Genomic DNA, 14,620 nt, shown 5'->3' on the forward strand with positions numbered 1-14,620 from the left:
AACATATATAAGTGTATATGTATATGTGCACGATCCTTCGCAGTAAAGCACTATTTAAGCAATAGTGAAAATCAGACCTGAAAAAAATTCAGGCCTGTACGGGATTCGAACCACTGACCTCTGCGATACTAGTGCAGCGCTCTACCAATTGAGCTAACAAGCCAACTGGGAGTAGGCCATCAAATTAATTCGACATAAACCCGTAGATGATAAATCAAACAACAAATATATATGAAATACATATATATGAACTGCGGTTATGAAACGTATATGTGCACGATCCTTCGCAGTAAAGCACTATTTAAGCAATAGTGAAAATCAGACCTGAAAAAAATTCAGGCCTGTACGGGATTCGAACCACTGACCTCTGCGATACTAGTGCAGCGCTCTACCTTTTTTTTTTTTTTTTTCAGGTCTGATTTTCACTATTGCTTAAATAGTGCTTTACTGCGAAGGATCGTGCACATATACGTTTCATAACCGCAGTTCATATATATGTATTTCATATATATTTGTTGTTTGATAAGTGTATATGTTGAGTTTACTCAGTTGTAAGATGTTTCATCGCAGAAGTGAGATGGATGGAATTCAGTGTCGATAAATGTGAAAAGAAGAAACGACATTTGTCGTAAGTGAGTTTGATAAAAAAAATTTAATAATTTGATTATCAATGAGAAGGTGATATAGGTTGATAAATGAAATGAATCAATTTTCCTGTGGCTGTGGACGCAGTAGTACGGGAATTAAGACTTCTCTTATTTGCTTCAAGCTGCTGCTTTAAACGTCAAATATCAAAATATATAAGGTACATTTTTATATTGATACTGTTGGAAAAAAATGAGATACCTATAAAGCTGAATGCCTTCGGGGAGTCAAAAACGTTTTATGGAGAAAATAAGGAAAAGGGCAATTTGAAGAAATAGTGATAGGGCTGGGCCTGAGGTAATTTGGTGGAGTTGTTTGAAAAGATTTCATACTTACTCGTCTCACAACGGAGTCCTTCGAATCCAGGCTGACAAGCACAAACGTAACTGTTCACTCGGTCAGTACAACTACCACCGTTTACACAGGGATCACTGGAACACTCGTTGATATCTTTTAAAGTAAAAGTATACATACACTTAAGCTGCTTTGTTTGACCCGAGCTTTACAAGGTTTGCATTGAGGAAACTATAAAACCTTACAGTTTTTATTCTTGCTTGGCACTCGAACGAAACTTTTTTACTTTAAATTTGCTTGCTTTCGCGTACAAAAATGTACAACTTATGACCGTTTCCGTGTGAACAGTCAACATTGCAAAATATGCCGATCAATTACGAGCCATTCAGAACGCTCAGATTTGCCTCAGTACTAACTTAGCATATAACAACTTAAATAATTTCGCATCCATGCACAATAAATTTCGTTGATATCTGTGTAAACAGATTTAATTGAAGTTCGTTGATTTTGAATTTGGTATAAAATAATAAGCCCTATTTTTTTCCTAGAGACGAAAAGAAAAACACTTGAAGTTGAATGAAATTCTAATCTCTTTTAGTTAACGCTCTTTCAGATTTCATATGTCGCCTTATTTTAGCAAGGGTTGCTAAAGCACTCGTTGCTATCTGCTTATAATCGAGAAATATTGCTGAATGTCCGAATATTCACCTAAAATTTTCAAAATGAACGATTCCCGTTAGAGTCGGAATAAGACCCTTTAAAAAGGCCAACCACTTTCGCGGAGCGAGAAAAAGTATTATGGAGAACATATGGAAAAGAGGTCTTTTGAAGAAAAATGAGTTAGGAGTTAAATAAAGAAACTGTGGTGCTTCGTCTTAGGAGGGTTTTTACAAGACAATTTTGTTTCATTAACTGACGAAAAACTAACGCTCAAAATGTCAGCTTCAGGAACTTTTCTTACCGCGACAATTTACAATATAAAGTTAAAATATATTTATATTATTTGACTTGGGACAAATTTTTGCTGCTAGGATTTACAAACGATAGCCATTAGGCTATTTATGTATCAAATTGTTATGCAACCATGTGGTGAGCTATAAAAGTTGACATTCATTACATAAAACACCAGGTATGACAAAAGATCCGTATACATAAGCAAAAGATAGGTCACACTTGCCAGTCTCGCAATGCAGTCCTTCGTATCCTGGTTGACACACACAAATATATCCGTCAACTTTGTCAATACAAGTGGCTTCGTTATCACAGGGAGAACTGGAACATTCATCGATATCTGCATGTGGTAAATTGGTTTTAGTGATAATCAATACAAAAACATAAATATGTAAATATACAGTGATTTAGTGACATATTCGAACAATTTAGATATTTCTGGATGCTGCAACAAAATTAAAGGCACGATTGATGATAATCACTTCGACAACAACAACAACAACAACCAACAACAACAACAACAGAAAAAATGAACGTGAATATGATGATGACGACGATGATGACGAACACTCCGTTTGCTTGGTAGAATGTTTATTTTGATTCTCACATTCATCGTTTTCATAACTTTTGACATCTGCTGTGGAGTGTGTGGCCTAGTATCACGAATGAAAGGCCGGTTACAAATTGAAATTATACTGTCATGTAAACAAGTACATGCTGCATGTATTAGCTACGTTTGGACCAAATTTTTATTTGTTAAATGGGCCAAGAATACATCGATTCGTATGATGCACGATCCTCGCCGTAGAGAGCGCTATTTATTCAATAGCGAAAATCAGACCTGAAAAAAATCAGGCCTGTACGGGATTCGAACCACTGACCTCTGCGATACTGGTGCAGCGCTCTACCAATTGAGCTAACAAGCCAACTGGGAGCAGGCCGTTAAGTTGATTCGTAGTAAACCCGTGATGATAAATCAGATACAATGAATATATGAAGGTCATATATTTTGAACTGCGGTATTAGATATGTATGATGCACGATCCTCGCAGTAGAGAGCGCTATTTATGCAATAGCGAAAATCAGACCTGAAAAAAATCAGGCCTATACATCGATTATCGGGAAAAATCGTAACCGACCTGTTTCACAGAATATTCCACCATAACCTGGTTTGCAAACGCACTGAGAATCGTCTTGATTGTAATTCGGCCGACAAAATAAAGCTCCATTTTTACAAGGATTGCTTATGCACGGGCTCTGCCAAAGTGGAAAATACAATAATTAATTATAATAACTGGATAAATGTCCCTAGAAGGAGTATTTTTTTTTTAAACAGTCTCTTTTATTTATAACATGATATTGAGGCAAAATATTATAAGTATTATTAACACATTATTGTAAGAGGAAAAGCATGAATCGTTCGTTTTACGAAGGAATGTGGTGCGGGTCAACCTTCGTCGCACCCGCTACCTTTCCAAAACAAAACCAAAGTTGTCGGTTTACCTCCATTCGCCAGTACACAAAGACTTTCATTACGTAATATATGGAAATAAAAACAAATTTCTGTCACAAACGGAAATAGATTGCGACTTACCTTAATGTTATAGTGGTCCCAGATTTCACTATGAACTACATCGGTCCAGTTTTGAAACTTATTTGCGTTTAGCAGCTCACACGTTAATGAAGCTACGCCATAATTAACTGAGTAACATTCTTGGTGATTGACACAGTGATAAGTACATTCCAGAGTTCGAGACACTATTAAACTATCAAGGACTGCAGTATTTAGTCTTTGAAAGGGATTCTTCACAAAATGAGCGTAGTTTACTCCGTATTTTCCATCCCTTCTGAAGTTCTTGGCGCTGTTCGAGTGAGGTAAGCCGCTCAGGAGTGATGTAAGAAATAGGGTAGCATAAAGCTTTTTTTCTCTTTCCATGATCTGTACCAAAAGGCTAGGGAATCGATACAGAGCACATGTATTGAGCACCTATTGCAAGTTAATTTTTTAGAGGATGGCTGGTCAAAAATTCAAACCTTCTGCAACAACTGTGCCAATGTAACGAACGACTAATTGTCCTCCGTAATTGATTAAAGAAGCCAACCGGCTGGCTCAAACTAAACATCCCACTTAATTATGTTGTGTTAGAGGCGAAAAGGTAATTTATTTATGATACATGCCGCGATGGCTTTTCAGTTTTGCGTGAAAATTATTATGAAGACGTCCTTTGAAAAGGGACCTCAGGAAGTCAGTGAAGCAAAGTTAGGGAAGACGTCGATTCAAAAGTGAATTTACAGTTTTGGTCAGAATTTCGCGAATAGCTTGATGTGTTCACCGTCTCCTACTGCTCGACACCTCGGCTTCAGCATAACGTAAAAAAAACCTGCTCAGTTGCAGACGGAAACTTAAATAATTTGCTGTTAAGTCTCCATAATTGTTTTGATACGTTTTCGTTGGCCTTGCCGTCGTGGTTTGCTTATCAATTAACTCTCTAATTAAGCCACACTGTTTTGTACAGTTAGGGCTTAAAATGAAAGTTCGTAAAGGGAGTTTCTAAGTTGTAACTCCCCATACTAAGCATAGAAGAAATAATTCATTTTTCTCCTTTGAAAGATCACATCAATAAGTAATATACTTAACTCGATGGCAACGGCAGGCTCCAGGAAATTTCTTTAGTTTGCTAGTTAGAATTTGATATTATACTTTTAGAATTATGACTTTGAATTGAAAAATAATCCGCTGGACACAATTTTCTAGTTGCGAAATACAAGAACACTCGATTCACTCCTTGTAGCTTTCATCACTTTTTTGCGAGGCAAGTTATGTTCAAACCATAACAAATCTGCTGTTGATGCCCTGAAGCGAAAAATTTAATTATAGACCTTTATTATCTATCTTCCAGGTAACTGAAGTCTTTAAAGCTATCAGAAGAGCCTGAATCCTTGAACAAAATAAGACCAGTGTAAAAAAAATAAGAGGAAGCTTTCCATAAAGAGCTAGGCGTGTTGATCGTACACATCTATTTTTTTATTTTTTTGTTTCGGTGTTTGTTTTTTTTTTTCACAAGTCGTAGAAGGTCTTGTGCTTCGGTGGGCGCGAAGCAGACTGCATGTGACATAATTCGATTCAGGACATGATAATAATTAACTATATATGGCGTGGACTGACTTAGGCCTCATCCTATTTTGTGTATATTTTCCTAACGCGATTATTTACTTTGTGATAAGAAACGTGGGGAATGTTTTTCTCAACTGTAACTTTTAGACACTAAACTTGTCGTCTGCACCCGATAGATTTCATAAATTCAAGCTGTATTTGTTTCTTGCTTTCTTGAGAGAGTTATTTGCCGGCGGAAGAAAATATCTCTCTGTAAAGTTAATGAAATTTCTCAAATTTTGAAAGAAACTGGTCTATAGCAGCTGGATCATCACTGATATTGGGATCGTTACACGTGTCGTCAGAGTTCTCAAGACCTTTCAGGGGATGGCACTAAACGCATATGAGCTGCATGAGCCAGAAAAGCAGGAAAACAACTATTCGATGAAGTGAAAATATTGGATTTCTATCCTCTTAGAATTAAAATTTTATCCCGAAGAACAAGGAGACTAAATTATTATAAATCAAGTAATCCATACAGACTGTTTCAAAGATTCTTACATATAACGTCAAATTATTAAGTTTATTATTTTTGCTATTTTGTTTTTCCTTTTCACTACCATTTAACGTTTTACTTTGGAACATAAAATATGCTTTTATTTTTGGGGGGGGGGCAACAAAGACTGCTACAATTACTGTGCAGAGCATGGGATGGATAGGATGGGATGTGATATTAAGTAAAAGCATAGATATATTTTTATCGTTGAGCTAATGTTTAAGATTGAATTTAGATCTTGATCACATTAAATTGTATAAATTTAGCGATGATAACTTAGTATAAAACAGCACATGTCTATTTTCTGCGGAGTATAGTTTCAATTTTACAGAAAAGTAAGTTTTTGATTTTTCTAGACTTTGCGATAATAATTCTAGAGAATTAGATGAACTCAAATGCATGTTCTCATTTGTTTTCATATTTCTTGAACAGTGGGGCGGGATATAACAGACGAGCTGTCCAAATCACCTGTGCAACCGCTGCAACCAAAACGGTGTCAGGGCTCTGGGCGCACATTTCTGCCACGTTTGGCGACCTAAATACATGAATTTATCTCTTGAATGAAAATTTCTTAAAATAAGCAATATGGCAACAATCGCTATTGGAATTCACGCGACATTTCAAGGTTTCATATTCCGAACACCGAGAAGAGAAAAGGAAAATTTTATCGAAGAAAAAGTCACAACATTCAGTGACAGCATTTCTTGCAATTTTTTGTCCTGCTTTAGCCTTATACAACAGAAACAACGTAATACTAACAAATAAAAGATTAAAAGCTTAACACATCAAAACGCAGGTCTCCAAAATGGCGACTGATACTGCAGAACTGCTATAGCATCCAATATATCTCAAGCTTTTTTGATTGGATTACGTTACAGTTTGGGATGGCTAGGCTGCGTTATGTTTCCTTCTTTGTTCTAAGTGCACATCCAATCTATTGATTAACTGACGGAGTGATGCGCGGAAATATCTCACTAGATCCCAGGTATCTGTCTGCTCTTTTTTGTGAAATCCATTGGGGTTTGTTCACTGCTGCATATCCAGCAAAAGCAAAGGAATCTCGGTAGCTTGCCTGTAGAGGATCAGTAGCGCCCAGTCTCTTGAGTGCGTAAATTACAGGTGACATGTACTCTGAGGCTGAATCTTGAGTAGCGGCAATCAAAACGATTTTACTCTGTCAAGAGTAAAGACACAGATGCAAGGTGGGGTGATCTGTCAAAAGTTAGGGTGAGGAAACTGTACTAGGCATTGGAGTTAACTCTTTTCCGAATAAGTCTATTAAGAGAAAGGCTCCTCATTTAGGGGAAGTTTTGAGTTCTGGGACCCATTCAAAACATACCTGTTACAATTCTATTGTTTTGCTTCAAACATCCGCTCATTTACATTGAACAGCAAATAGGGATTCGCTGCTGATTCAACGGAGTGTAATAATTTTGGCGGAAAAAAGCTTCTACTCGAGAAAGGTTTGACTCAAGGAATCAGTGGAGGTAGAAGCTCCCGTTGATGGTTTTCTGACAGAGACATCATAAATAATCTAAGGCGGATCCAGGGGTGGTTCGGGTGGCGCGGTCGAACCCTCTAAATTATCCCTCAAAATGCTGGAGATCATGTTTCCGTAGACCTAATTTTCAAAATCTCCCGGGAGAGCATGCCCTCGGGCAAGTCTCCGAACGCCTCCTTGATTAAATCCTGGATCTGCCCCAGATAATAGATTGCCAGGGTGGCCCCCGAGAGCAGACCTTCCTTCAGTGGTGAGAAAAGAGTGGCGGATAAAGGACAATAAAGAAAGGAGCGTCCTTCTACTTAAGCAAGGTAATCGAAAAGAGTAGTGAAGGATAGCATTAACGTCAGGAGCACCCATTGTCTGCTCAAGGTTAGAAGCTAATTAAAGCGTTGTACGTACAACAATAGTTACTGATTACATGTGGTTGTATCATACTTGTCGCTCAGACTGTTGAGGTAGTCTCTCTCTCAAATTATTGCCGCTCGAACTAGCTGCATGAGTATCAAATGCTCTTGCTGCAAGGAAGACAACTGTACATAAAAAAAAATATGTTAGTGCACCATATTATTATATATCTTTTCGGCTTTTCTATAAATCCGAAAAAATGTCATGTAGAGTTTTTCGAATCTCTGTTATTTATAAAACAAAGTGTACAACAGCTTGAAGTGGTAGTGGGGGACACTTGTCCATACGTTTTTTTTATTTTAACGCTCGCGATCCGGCGAATTCAAGTGGCCTCTTAATGAACGATTTTGTAAATTCGTTCTCTTCCGCCGAGAAAAAAACCTCCCCCGCACTACACGTGACTCACCCTTGGCACGCCAAGGGCTTGCCTCCGCTCGACTAAGAAACGCAGCAAAAGTAAATAATAATTTTAATGATGAATGAGCAACTCCAGTTCTGCAGTCTACCAATCATCTGTTTCACCATTCACAACAACAACGTTATGTCCTCTTCTTTGAAGAGAATAATCTGTCCCATCCACCTTAATGTAAGCTTTGCCGCAACCGTCTACTGTTCCTGGGTCGTCGCGACCTTCCCTTCGAATATAAATGTCCAAAACACGAACTGCAAGAAAAGGAAAAAGGATAAATTTTTGGTTAGACAGACCCAGTAGCCGTAAATGTAGGAATATATTACAGTTACAACTTTTACAAATGCCTCTCATAAGAACCAGTTTCGCATTCAAGAGGCGGTAAAAGACTAGTTATAATTACGGTTTATGTACAGTCAGGGCAGAAACAGTCGATCAGCAATTTCTTTCAAAAAAATAACGGTCATGATTACCATGTTACTGACTGAAAGTGGATGCATTTGCATTCTTAATCTCCTGTGGTTTTTGCTTTTTTTTGACAAATATTATTAAAGGTCTCAAGTGGAAATCTCAGGCAGCCGTTCCCTCTGATAACTCTGTTCACTAATCTTTTATTTAATCGTGACAAGATAAGAAGGATAAAAAGGATAACAAAGCGATTAAAAACCAAAAAGGGAAAGGCGCAAATTCATACCCATGCAAGGCGCCCACCCAAGGAAATGAATTAAAGTCTAGTAAGGCGACTTGTAAGTCGGCTGGTAATGTCCATGGCTGAGATATTGTCTGAAAAATGAGTATTTGACCAAGAGGCTAAGCTCCGAGGGCAATTGTGAAATTTTGAGGGCAATCTCTCACCTCAAGGCATAATCAGGCGTCATACCAGCAAGTTAGGAGTGGGTTTATTTATTCTATATCCCTCTCAATTAATTTTCGTGTCGCACGTGGACAGAAATTTTTTGTTGTTGGAGCAGCATTTGAGATCAGCTTTTTAACGTCACTACCAGTGGACTCTTCAAAACGAGTCGTTGTATTTCTATGTGAAGTGATTTGTACGACGGGATGTAAAGAAGCCAATAGAGTCGCGCGAAAATTAATGGGTGGGTTATGATTACATATATACAAACTAAGAAATTATATTAACGATAGTGACATGCACATGCAATCCCGTGAGATAAGCCAGGAACAGACCAAGTCCACATTAAAAAAATGACGTTAATAGAGACCTGTAGAAGTATTTTGCAAAACTGATCCGAAGAACCTGAGGAGACAAGATTATTAAAAGAATTAACAAATGGTAAACGCCATAGCGTGTACTATTGAGTTATGGATGCACGCGGGAGGTTGCTAAGCACGAAAGAAGCGTAAGAGTCGCACTAGGCGATAGCAGAGTGCGACTCTAGCTTCTTGAGTGCTTAGCAAACCTCCCAAATGCATCCATAACTCAATAGTGCATGCTATGGCGTTCACCATTTGTTTTATAACATAACTTATTGAGCTACATCGCAAAAAAATGTTCGTGTAGTCTTACATGACAAGAGAAAACAAGCGCGCGAAAATTCATTCATAACAACCGACTGCACACAAGCAACTCAATAAAGTTTAATCATGCTTCCTGAAATACCGACCAAAATCCTCTTTATAAGGTCTGTATCCAACAACCGGTGAAAGAGTTCAGCAGAACTATGAACAAACTGTGGTGTTTACCATTTGTTTTATAACATAACATTGATACATTGTAACAAGAGTTCCCTTTTATTTAACAAATCCTACGGGATCAGAAAAAAACAAGCGCGGGTGGAAAAATAGTCTTAGCATTTGCTCACGTCAGTAGCATACACCCATGGGCAAATAGTAGATGCTGAATTAACTAATCAGAGCGCGCGCTTTGCTTTAGTTATGTTATAAAGCTACATTGCATATTGTATTCCACATTTTTACAGTGGGAAAAAATGTGAAGCCTGAAACGTAATGGTCTTTCATGCTGGGACCGTAAGAAAGCAGCCAGCGCACTGGCCACAACGTATACATGAATGGTTCACTGTTAATATCAAAGACAGTATTCAATTTAACTGAGTAACATTCTTGTTGATTGACATAGCGGTAAGTACATTCCAGGGTTCGACACTATTATACTATCAAGGACTGCGGTATTTAGTCTTTGAAAGGGATTCTTCATAAAATGAGCGTAATCTATTCCGTATTTCCCACCCCGTCTGAAGTTCTTGGCGCTGTTTGGTTGAGGTACGCGTAGGAGTGATATAAGAAACAGGGTTGCATACAGTTCTTCTCTCTCCATCTGTACCAAAAAAAGCTAGTGAATTGAGCACCTACGGCGAGCTAATTTTTGAAAGGATTTCTTGTCAAAAATCCAAGTCTTCTGTAACAACTGTGCTATTGTAACGAACGGCTAATTCTCGTCAGTTAATAAAGAACATCGAGCCAAACTAAACATCTCGTCTGATTATGCAGTGTTGGCGGCGAAAAGTTAAAGTTATCTGATACATGCCGCGATGCCTTTAATTTTTAGTAAGGCGTGTAAATTATAAGGAAGGCTTCCTCTAATAGGGACCTTATTTTGTTTCGTCCTCGTTGGCGTTGTCGTCGCGGTTTGCTTAAGGTCTCTACTTGTTGTAAGCTACACTTGTCTTTACAATAAGGGTTTATAATCAAAGATCACGAAGGAAATTTCTAACCCCACAATTTAATTAACGTGATAGGAACGACAGGCTTCAGGGAAGTTTCTTTGTTAGTTAGACTATTTGGAGTCATGACGTTGAAAAGAATCAAAACTAATAACCTGCTGGACACAAACTTTTAAGTTATGAAAAACCAGAATATTCGATTCACTCCCTGCAGCTTTGATCACGTTTTTGCTTGGCAAGTTATTTTTAATCTTTATCAAATCTGCCTTGGATGTCCTGAGGTGACGGATTTTATTTTTAAACCTACATAATTCATCTTCCAGTTTATTGAAGTTTTTAATGTATTGGTAGAGCGTTAATGTATTGGTTTTTAATGTATTGGTAGAGCATTGCACTAGTATCGCAGACGTCAGTGGTTCGAATCCCGTACAGGCCTGATTTTTTTCAGGTCTGATTTTCGCTATTGCATAAGTAGCGCTCTTTACCGCGAGGATCGTGCATCATACGTATCTATAACCTCAGTTCAAAATATGTGAATTTCATATATTTATCGTATCTGATTTATCATCACGGGTTTATTACGAATCAACTTAACGGCCTGCTCCCAGTTGGGTTGTTAGCTCAGTTGGTAGAGCGTTGCACTAGTATCGCAGAGGTCAGTGGCTCGAATCCCGTACAGGCCTGATTTTTTTCAGGTCTGATTTTCGCTATTGCATAAATAGCGCTCTCTACTGCGAGGATCGTGCATCATACGTATGAAGTTTTTAAAGCTGTCAGACGAGCTGAATCATTTAACATAATAATAACTGTGTCAAAAACTAGTGGAAAAGTCTACGAATTAGAGTAAATTTTTAATTCAAAGTTAGGCCTGATCATGATCGTACACGTATCTGAATATTTGTTCCACACGTATCTGAATATTTGTTTCACACGTATCTGAATATTTGTACAAGGCCTTGTCTTTCAGTTGGCAAGAAGCAGACAGCAGGTGACATAATTCGATCCAGGGGCCCGAAGTCATGTTTTAAAATCCAAATTTAAATGATAAGAAATCCCTATCTTGAATAAAACAGAACTGCGTTACGGGCCGTTAAGTTACCGGGACTTTCGAGAAACGGGTCCATGGTCATGTGTGGCTTGGACTGACTTAAGCCTGATCGTATTTCACGTAAATATTCATTAATGTCGTGATAAGAAACATGGGGAATGTATTTTTAAGCTGTTTCTTTCAAACACCGGATTATTGTTTGGCAGATTCCGATTTTCAGAAAGTTTCGCTCTATTTGTTTCTTGCTTTCTTGAAAGAGTTACTGGCTGGCAAATGAAAATATCTCTCAGTAAAGTTAATAAATTTTCTCACTTTTGTCTAAAAATGCTGGTCTGGGGCAACTGGACCATTACTGACATTGGATCGTCACAAGTACGTGTCGTCAGAGTTCTCATGACTTTTCAGGGGATGGCAGTGAACGTATAAACTACATGTACAGGAAAAACAGGAAAAAATATTTTCGAAGACGTGGCAAAGTTGGATTTCAATCCTCTTAGAAAATCAGTCGCGAAGAACAAGGACACAAATTCATATAATCAATTATTTAATACAGACCTTCTTAGAGATTCTTGCATATATTGCCTAATTTCTAAACACAAGTTAGCATTGTAAGTTTATAACCTTTTTCTTGTTTTATTCTTTTTTACCTTTTCACTACTTTTCAACCTTTTACTTTGTAACATAAGACATGTAGCTTTTTTGTGAGGAAATAAAGACTACTACAACTACTAATACAATTCAGAGCATCGGATGATCAAGATGAGATGTTTTATTATGTCAAAGTATTGACATTTTTTTTTCTGGTGAGGTAATGTTTGAGTTTAAATTTAAATCTTGATCATGTTAGCTTTAAATCATGTAAAGTTAGTGATGTTAACCTAGTGGAAAACAACTCATATCTATTTTCAGTGGAGTATAGGTTCCATTTTAAAGACAAGAGACTGTTTTGATTTTTCCTGCTTTTGCGATGATAAATCTAGAGAATTAAATGATTGGAACCACATGTCCTCATTCATTTTAAAAGCTTCCCGAACAGTAGGGCAGGAGATAACAGACGAGCTGTCCAAACTACCTGTACAACCGCTGCAACCAAGACGGTGACAGGGCTCTTGGCGCAAGTTTCTACAAGTCACCTTTTGAGCGACCTAAATGCATAAAATTAACTCTTGAATGAAAATTTCTTAAAATAAGCAATATGGTAGCAATCATTATTGGAAGTCACACGAACTTTAAAGGTTTAATACTTCGAGAACCGAGGAGAGAAAAAGGATATGTTATCGAAGAAAAGCCACAACAATGACAGTATTTCCTGCAATTTTTAAACTAAAAAAAAAAAAACATGAAAAAAGTTAAAAGCTTCATTACAACCAATCACAGGTCTCCAAAATGGCGAGTGATACTGCACATTTGCTATGGTGTCCAAAATATCTCCAGCTTTTTTGAGTAGATTATGTTACAGTTTTGAGTCATTAGGAGACGTTCTGTTTTCATCCTTGCTTTTTCAAGTGGTTCCAATCTATTGATTAACTGACAGTGGTATTTGCGGAAATATCTCACTAGGTCCTTGGTATCTGTCTGCTCTTTTTTGTGTAATCCATTGTGGCTTGTTCACTCCTGCGTATCCCGCAAAAGCAAAGGAATCTCGGAAGTTTGCCTGTAGAGGATCAGTCGCACCCAGTCTCTCGAGAGCGTAAATTGCTGGTGACATGTAAGTGGCGGCTGAATCTTGAATAGCAACTAAAATGATCTTACTGTATCGAGTGTAAAGAAACGAATGCAAGTGGTGAGATCAGTCAAAACTTAGGGTGAAGGAAAAGGCGAAACAAAATGAAACCCCCTTAGCTGAAGCAAAAATATAAAAAAGCCTCGATGAGATGCCTGTTCCGGGTCGGGGATATCACGTGACATTCAGAAAAGATATGCATATATATCTATTTCTTATTTCAAATAGAGCCCTTTTCCCTCAATAGGAGCCTTTATTCCCCATACTAAGCCTTGAAGTCAACCTCTCATGAGTAAGTCTATTAATGGAAAGTCTCCTTGGGGAAGTTTGTGTTCTAAGACCCAATCAAAACATAGCTGTGACAATTCTACTGTTCCACTTCAAAAATCCGCTCATTTACATTGAACAGCGAATAGCGATTCGCTGTTGCCGGAATTCAACGAAATGTAATAATTTTTGAGGAAAAAAAGCTTTGGTTCGAAAATACAGCTACTTGAGAAAGGTTTGACTAAAGGAATCAGTGGAGATAGAAACTCCCGTTGACAGGTTTCTGACAGGGCATCATAAATAATAGATTGGCAGGGTAGCCTCCTAGAGCAGACCTTGCTTCAGTGGTGAGAAAACGGTGGCGGGTAAAAGACAATGAAGAAAAGAATGTCCTTCTACTCCAGCACGATGATCGAAAAGAATAGTAGAGGATAGCATTGTCTTCAGATCAGGAGCACCCAATGTCTGCTCAAGGAGCTTAAAGCGTGTTACGTACAACAACATGCAGTTACTGATTACATGTGGTTGTAACATACTTGCCGTTCAGGCCGTTGAGGTAGTCTCTCAAATTATTGCCGCTCGAACTATCTGCATGAGTATCAAATGCTCTTGCTGCAAGGAAGGCACCTGTACATAAAATGCATTATATTATTACATATTTTTTCGAACTTCTGTTATTTATAAAACAAAGTGAACAATAGCTTGAAGTAGGGGTGGGGGGGACACTTGTTTATATTGTTTGTTTTATTTTGACACTCGCTCGCAATCCGCTCGCGAAAGGTTCGGATAGTGGTTGCAAGGACAAAAAAGATTTTCAACGTTTTCCGGCTATCATGCATAAACCTTGAAGAACATATGTTTTCTTTTTTCCTCGTTTGTAAAGTGAGTGAAAGCAAAGGCGAATTCAAATGTCCTCTTAACGAACGATGTCGTAAGTTCGTTCTCTCCCGCCTAGAAACAAACTTCCCCAATACATGCGACTCCCCACTTGGCGAGCCTAAGGCTCGCCTCCGCTCGACTGACAAACGCAGAAAAAGAAATGACAATTTTAAGGATGAATAAGCAACTTTAGTTCTGCAGTT

The sequence above is a fragment of the Stylophora pistillata genome, chromosome 13 (genome assembly GCF_964205215.1).
Source record: "Stylophora pistillata chromosome 13, jaStyPist1.2, whole genome shotgun sequence".
Classification (NCBI taxonomy): Eukaryota; Metazoa; Cnidaria; class Anthozoa; order Scleractinia; family Pocilloporidae; genus Stylophora; species Stylophora pistillata.